Source organism: Vipera ursinii, assembly GCF_947247035.1.
Source record: "Vipera ursinii genome assembly, chromosome: 5".
Classification (NCBI taxonomy): Eukaryota; Metazoa; Chordata; class Lepidosauria; order Squamata; family Viperidae; genus Vipera; species Vipera ursinii.
This window is the reverse complement of record NC_139518.1, coordinates 67,625,147-67,633,974: the sequence shown is the minus strand read 5'-3', so window position 1 is coordinate 67,633,974 and position 8,828 is coordinate 67,625,147.

Below are 8,828 nucleotides of genomic sequence, written 5' to 3'. Positions count from 1 at the left end.
AATTTAAAAAAATAGTTGTATGTTTCTGGAACATAATCAATGGTCAAATTGCCATGTGTTTATTACTTCAGTTGTGAAGTAAACAGCTAACTTTTCCGTGTTTGGTACCGTAATTGCTTTTATATTGCAGATGTGTTAGAATAACAACCGAAACAACTCCCTCCCAAATAATTCTGAATGTGTATTTTTACATTTTAATCTATGGTATCACGGCATTCTATGATTACTCTGAGATTAAAACCTTGCTTGTTTCTGCCAGATAACATTGAATAAGCATTGTTTTGTTATAGAAAAGGAGAATACCTTTTAAAAGGAAAAAATGTTCAAAACCAGGTATCCGCCAGTCTGGTTTCTCTTGATAAAGTGTTTCTAAAATGTGACATATGATGTTTGTGCTAATTATATCATATGCAGGCATGGGTATCCACTAATCGGGGAGAAGCAACTGATGAAATGTATGTTTCAGAACTGCAACACAAATTCTCTTTGACAGCTTCTGTGTGGTCTTGAAATGCATGTACAAAGGGGCAGAGCTTGTATCATCTTTTTGCACCATCTTGGTTCAAAACAGATGCCTCTGGAAGGCTGAGCCTCTTGGATTCTTGGAGGTGAATCTGTTTGCTACTGCTTCTTTTGAGCAGTCATTTAGGAGACCCGACTCCATCCCCCAATATAAACCCTATGAGGTTTTGAGGGGACAGAACAATGTAAGTAAGCAGTAATAAAACAGGCTACAACTGAACCCTGGCAAGACCAAGTGGCTTTGGGTGCACGGAGCTTCGAGATCCATGTCTTTGACATCTTTAGTTCTGTATGAGGTTGTACTATCCTGTTCAGACCCAGTTTGCAAATTAAGGGCTTTCCTGGACTTGTGATCTCCTTGAAGGTGGCACTTGTGGCCAGGAGACCTTTTGCACAGCTTTGGTTTGTTTACCAGCTGCAGCCTTTCCCGGATCAGGACTCCCCATTCTTGGTCACTCAAGCCCTAGTCATCTATCATCTGGATTACTGCAATACACTTTACACGGGGCTACTCTTGAAATGCATTCAGAAACTTCAACTAGTACAAAGTGAGACAGCACAAGCATGAACCCGTAGAATGGCTCATGATACACCACTGCTGGCTGTGAATTGGCTTCTGGATGCAGTTCAGGGTGTCAGTTACAACTTTTAAAACCCTCCATGGCATGGGCCCAGATTACTTAGTGAACTGTCTCTTCCTGCTAAAACAAGCTCACCCTTCTCATACTGGCAGAGGAGACCTACTCGGGATCCTCTCTATTAAGGAGCACTGGCTGGTGGGATCTAGGGGAAAAAAAATCTTCTCTGCTGTAGCACTGTCCCCCTTGCAACACGCTGCCCTCCTGGCTAAGATTTGCCCCTACCCTCCTAGTCTTTTGCAAGGTCCTGAAGACCTGGCTTTGGCCAGTTGGCCTGGGGACTGAATAGGGAAGTACCACATTGGAGGTGACTCCTGGACTAATCAGTTGATCCTATATGCTTTCTGCTCCCCCTCTGCCCATCTTTTATTTCATATTATTTTACTTACTTGTTTATTTTTATTGTTTCATTATTTTACCATTGTTGCACTTACATTTATTTATTTTTTTCCATTTTACTGTTTGTAAGATGCCCAAAGTTCCCCTATAGCAAAATGGGTAGCAAATAAATTTAACATGCAATGATTTTGAATCTATTCAGTTTCATTAGCTTATCATTAACCTATCCATGGATGTTCTTTTCAAATGTCACACGGATACCCCTGAATTAAATGTATCACTAAATTTAGGATGAACATTCACGGAAAATATGAGCTTTTTAGTGAAGAGGCATAATTTGAAGAATCATTCAGTATACCAGAGAAAATAGATTTTCAGCATTCTCTGCCAAAAAGAATATTGAAATTGTCTGAATGTTACACTTAGACATTAATAAAATAGGCCATCATATGCATCTCCATCCTATTAAATGGCAAAATGCAAATAGCTAACTGTTCTGTAACTAAATGCAGAGAATATGCTAAATATTGTTATTTACTTTGAAAGCATAAATTACCCATCCATCTTTGAATGCAGTCACGCAAGGTCAAAATTAGAAATAATCAGTCTAATCTACAATAGATTCCCAAGGGTATAAAAAGAGGACTTTTTATAAGATTCATAGGTTATTATTTGCCACTTCCTCAGCAAGTGGCAATATAGTGCTGGAGGGTGGAATCAATCTAATTCAGGTTTGGAGACCCAATTGGTTCAGGTCTTGCTGATATTTTGAGAAAACCATCAGGGAACATCTGGTGGGGGGGAGGGGAGGGAGGGAGGGGAGGGGGAAAGGCAAGAGGAGAAGGAAAACTCAATGTGTCAACCACTTCTGTTACGTAATGATGTTCATGAAGGCACCAGAGTTCATCGTGACTCATAGATTTCTACTTTTATTACAATGTATCATTATAGTTATAATCCTTTTTTATGCTTTATCAATAGGACTTCAAATATATATCAGAGAAAAGGAGAAAATGACAATACAGACCTTATTCCCACGTTTTTTATATACGTAAACCAATTGGTATAGAATAGATGGAGTGGAACATAGAATCATGATGAAGGCCCGTGAAATCATGATTATGATAACTATTACTATGATCATGGTAGGATTGATTTAGAGACTTTTAACTCTGCTTTGCCTAGCCATCCTGGGCTAGATAGCAATAAAAGCCCTTTTCTCCTCACTTTCTGGACTCAAACTGTCATTGAATGAATGTTATTGGAAAATATTGGACTGCCTACTCTCTGCCAGTCTTCTCTAACTGGCACTTTTTATTCACTCTCTCAAATCTCAAACTTCTTAAAATCTCATACAGCAGGTCCTCAGGAACAAAAATAGGAATGCTCTTGGCATCTTGCTAGGGAGTAACCAATTAAAGCAACTCATTCTGCCAAGCTGAAATCTTATTCCCTCCAGCAATGTGTAATGTGGGGCTCTGTGGTCACAAAGAAATGAATAGTCATCATATCTGAAATCCGCTGGATTCCCTCTGCCAACTAGAATTCAACTGCAAACACTAGAAGATTGCCAGCTGTCTCTCTTCACAATGAAACCAAGGACTCATAACATAGCTTTGCTAACTTTAATGGGAAGAAAATCCTTGATAACTTTACAGCTTCTGCCCAAGCCAGTGAAGAAATGGATTTCTTGATAAACCTAAATCAACTTTATTAGTTTTCATCAAAAAAATTATACATTCATGAAATGCCATTTTTATATGCAATAGAAATTTGAGGTTTTTAGCAGTATAATCTTTGTATGCTTGAACTGAAGGAACACTAATATGTCTTTAGAATAAAAGTTTTTTTGTAGTATTTTCAATAAATTGTATTATGATTCTGTGTATTGTATAAACCAGACATGTCAAACACAAGGCCCAGGGGCCGGATCCAGCCCGCGAAGTGGTTTTATGTGGCCCGCAAAGCCATCCTGGAAACAGTGAGGGAACGGCCCCCGCTGCCTTGGCCCTGGCCCAGAGACCCTCAGATCTGTCCCACTCCTGCCCAGGCCCCCATAGGCACCCTTGATGCGAATGATGTATAGCTGGCCATGCTGACCCAGTAGGCCATATGCACTCTAACCACGCCCACCTAGTAGGCCACGCCCACCCTGGCCATACCCACCCAGCCCCCTGAGGGCAACCGCAATGCTGATGCGGCCCTCAATGAAATTGAGTTTGACACCCCTGGTATAAACCAATCTATTCCTGTATTTTGTCTTCCTTTCACACAGTGAATGTTAACTTAGTTTGAGGATAATAAGACATATAGTATTATCTTTAATTACTTTTGTTTTAGTCAGAAGCTCTTTTTAAATCTTGACCTATTGTTGCCTCTTGCACTTCATGACCTTTGGGTTTCATAATATTCTTATTTAAATATATTAACTTCTGACTAAGGGCAGTAGTGCAAGCATCTGAAAAAATGAAACTAATTAATGCATGCACTGCAATGAATTTGTTGCTACTTTAGGAAGCCAAATAGATTTTGGGTGTTATCGCTGCAACAAAGGAATATAACTTTCCCTGTAGAATTTATTGTATTAATAATGTCACACTTTTGTTGAAGTGCTAATGGTACAGAGGTTGACCTAACAAATGTTTTAAGGCTACAATCTTTTGCACTTTTAAGTCTGGAGCATTGCTTCTCAGTAAATTTATTTAGAATTAACCTGGTGGCACAGATATACGGACCAATTTTTATTCAATCTGTCATTAGTTTATTAGAATTTTCAACCACAGTTCTGCAATATTCTTTTCTCTTAATCTTATTCTTATTGGAATTCAACATTATGCAAGTACAAGCAATAGAACAAAGTCAAACTAGAGTCTCGGACTTTAAGAGAGCTAATTTCAATAAAATTCCATGGATAAGAATCCTCAAGGGGAAAACAACTCAAGAAGCAAGATCACGTGTTAATACCACTTTACAATGGTTTGGTAAGGCCACACTTGGAATGCTGCATCCACTTTTGGTCACCACAATGTAAAAAAGATGTTGAGACTCTAGAAAGAGTACAGAGAAGAGCAACCAAGATGATCAGGGGACTGGAGGCTAAAACATAGAAGGAACAGTTGCTGGAATTGGGTATGTCTAGTTTAATGAAGAGAAGGGTGAGGGGTGACATGATTGTTCCAATATCTCAGGGGCTGCCACAAGGAAGAGGGAGTCAAGCTATTCTCCAAAGCACCTGAAGGCAGGACAAGAAGCAATGGATGGAAGCAACCTAGAACTAAGGAGAAACTTCCTGACAGAACACTTAGAGGAACAACCTGCCTCTAGAAGCTGTGAATGCTCCAACACTGAAAGTTTTTAAGAAGAGACTGGACAGCCATTTGTCTGAAATGGTATAGGGTTTCCTGCCTGAGGAGGGGGTTGGACTAGATGACCTACAAGGTCCCTTCCAACTTTATTATTATTAATCTGGAAAATGATCTGCCAAACATTGCCCAATATTCTGTAATTGTCATTGATTGTATTATGTGCACAATATTTGAGTATTTCTTTTGAGACTAGCAAAGTCTATAAATAATGTGACTTTCTGGCACAAAAAATATACGGATTCTTGGATAGCACTATGTTGCATAAAAGGACATTTCTGAAACTTTTCCTTAGCCAAATATTACCACTTGGCTTACTTTGCAAAGCTTAAAATGCTAATTTCTTACACTGCAAATGCAGACTAATTTGTTCATTTGAAATAAGGATCATTTATCTTTTTGTAGAAAAAAGTGCCGTACCATATTTTTGTAGAAAAAAGTGCCGTATCATTTGTGACTTTCTAAAACTTTGGTGAAATTATGAATCAATTGACATAATTTCATATTTTAAGAATATAAAAATGCTAAATAAATATGTATAATATAGTATAGCAAAGTAGGTAAAGTGAAGGAAGCCTGGCCATGTATTAAACTGAAGACCTTTTTCTTATGAACATTTCCTTTAGAATTTTTTCCTAAAACAGCATGCAATTTAACTAACCAATTAGAGAAATCTGCTGTGATTTAATTAGCAGTGCTAATTAGAAATAATACACTATTTTGAAAAATACAAATATCCAAACAATTGCAAGAATAATTTGAAATCCAGGTAACATTAAATTGTGAGATTTTTAAAAATTGACTTTTTCATTTTAAACTTTGAAACAGGTTGTCATATACAAACTTCAAAACCCTTTAATACTTAGAATTAATTATAGAACTTGACTGTAAATAAAGTTTGGAGTACTCTAATATTATTGGATGAATTGTGGTTAAGAATTGGGGATCAGTTGTAAGTCTGTTTTCAATACTGTAGTTGTCACTGCGTGTTTTTTTAGTTTTGCCAGCTTCGCTCATTTCTATCTGTACATTTTCCCCTGCTCTCTGCACCTGTGTTATTATCATGTAAGATAGTGAATTCACTATGGTTACATGATAAGATAATAACACAGGTGCAGAGAGCAGGGGAAAATGTACAGATAGAAATGAGCGAAGCTGGCAAAACTAAAAAAACACGCAGTGACAGTAGTAACTTTCAAAGGTTGCTGAATCAGTGATCAGTATTACCGATACTACAATTTTTTGGCTAAGGGCAAGCTCAAAGTTTGGGTTAAGTGTTCTCTGTAGACTTCTTCCTCTGCTGCTAAGCCCAAAATACTTATCTTAATCTAATGCTCTTTGAATTGTTTGCGACTGCAACTTTCAGAATTCCTAAGCAGAATTCCATGCTGACTAGGGATTCTGAAGGTTGCTGTCCCAACAAATTTGGAGGGGGTCCCAGATTAGGGAAGCTGTTAAAACAGCTGTAAGATTAGGTAGCAATGCTGCTCAAATAGATGCCATAGATACGGGGTGTCAAACTGCTGGCCCATGGGCCGGACACGTCATCTGGAAACCACGCCCACCCCATTGCCCGCAATGGCGAAAAGGCTCCGATATGTTGCGCAATGTCACATGACATCGTGAGTTTGACATGTCTGCCACAGAGAGACATTTTTATGAAGAGCTAATGACTGGCATAGGTAGTCTGCATATAAAGGTCCTAGCGGCTACCCACACTATCAAGATTACCATACTGTATTTGGAGAGCAATTCATCAGGATAATATACCTGGGCAGATTACCTGTCACTCTCAGTTGCTTATAATAGCTGTTTGGAAAACGTAGCATTATCAGTTGACTGGAAAAGCCCATTGGGGCTTAAAGACTCTTATCCATAAGCTTGACCAGACTGTGAGTCCAAGTTCTTCCTTAGGCAGGAAGCCAGTTGGGGGACTTTGAGCCAGTCCCTCTCTCTCAGCCCTAAGAAAAATCATGTATAAACCATTTCTGAAAATGTTTCCAAGAAAACAGCCAGGCACCTACAAGGAGTAAAGACTGATTTGAAGGCAAAGCTAAAATACAAGTAGTCCTCAGCTTACGACAATTGAGTCAAAGGTTATGTCAGTAAGCAAGAAATTTGTGAAGTGAGTGTTGCGCGATTTTACGATTTTTCTTGCCACATTTGTTAAGTACTATAATTTTGGGGCTCAATTGTCGTAAGTTGATTATTTATTTATTTATTATTTATTAATTCGGTTTATATACCGCCCTACTCCTGAAGGACTCAGGGCGGTTTACAAGGCAAAATTTAAAAACAATACAATACAAAATAAAAATTAAATTAAATTAAGTCTAGCCCCCAAAAAATTAAAATCACAATTTAAAAACATTAAAACCCCTCAGTCCAGACCAGATAGCTCAAAGAGCCAGGTTTTTAGGTCCCGGCGAAATGAACGAAGGTCGGGGGCAGTCCGGAGTTCTGTTGGCAGTTGATTCCATAGGGCAGGCGCGCCCACAGAGAACGCCCTCCCCCTGGGGATCGCTCGTCGGCAATCCTTGACTGGCGGTACCCTGAGGAGGCCCTCCCTGTGGGAGCGCACAAGACGATGGGAAATTGACGCTGGCAGCAGGTGCTCCCTCAGATAATCCAGGCCCATGCCATTTAGGGCTTTATAGGTCATCACCAGCACCTTGAATCTCACCCGGAGGGCAACTGGAAGCCAATGCAGCTCGCGGAGGTGTTACATGGGAGTATTGGGAGTCGGGAGACTCCCATCACAACTCGCGCGGCTGCATTCTGCACCAGCTAAAGCCTCCGAGTGGTCCTCAGGGGCAGCCCCATGTAGAGAGCATTGCAGTAGTCTAGCCGGGAGGTCACAAGCGCATGGGTGACTGTGTTTAGGGCATCTCGGTCCAGATAGGGCCGTAACTGGTGCAGCAGGCGAACCTGGGCAAAAGCCCCCCTGGCCACGGCTCCTATATGATCTTCCAAACTGAGCCGTGAATCCAGGAGGACGCCCAAGTTGCGGGCCCTATCAACGTGGGGTAACACCTCACCCTCCATAGTTAACGATGGAAAAGATTGGTTAGTCTGAGATGCCAGTATGCACAGCCACTCAGTCTTGGCAGGATTGAGACGAAACCTGTTTCTCCCCATCCAAACCCGGACGGCCTCCAGGCAACGGGACATCACGTCAAGGGCATCACTGGGTTGGTTCGGGGTGGAAAGAAAAATACCTGTATTTTAGTTTTGCCTTCAAGAATCACTGCAGTTGTTAAATTAGTTACACGGTTGTTAAGTGAATTTGGTTTCACCATTGACTTTGCTTGTCAGAAGTTTGCAAAAGGTGATCACGTGACCTTGAGACACTGTAACCATCATAAATGTGAATCAGTTGTCAAGCATCTAAATGGAAATCACATGACCAAAGCAATGCTGCAATGATCATGTGTGTGAAAAATGGTCATGTCACTTTTGTCAATGCCGTTGTAACTTCAAACAGTCACCAAGAGAATGGCTGTAAATTGAGGACTACCTGTACAATAAAACAGAATGAGTCACAGAAATTCAAATCCACTTCTCTCCAAATTATTAACAGTAGCCATACTACTGAAAATACACCTTATATTTTATTAATAGCAAGAGCAATAAAAACTTTTTACATCAGTCACGTTATGAATCAGATCGTGGATCAGAACAAAAGGGCCGTCTCGTCCAATCGTCTTGTTTTTACAACCATCAGCCAAGTAAGTGTGGAGGGGTGAGACAAAAAATGCCTTTGCAGCATCACCCTTATGCTTCTCCAGCGACCTGGTATCCAGAGGCATATTGTTTCCGGACAAACCTAAGATCCTTGGCTTTAAAGTAGTCCACAAAATAAATGGGGCTCCTAATACAGCGGGGGGTCAGCAAATAGCCACGATAACCTTACAGGAGAACAAAGAATCGTTGATAATAGTTGAGTCAGCTCCCCCCCTTCCCTCTG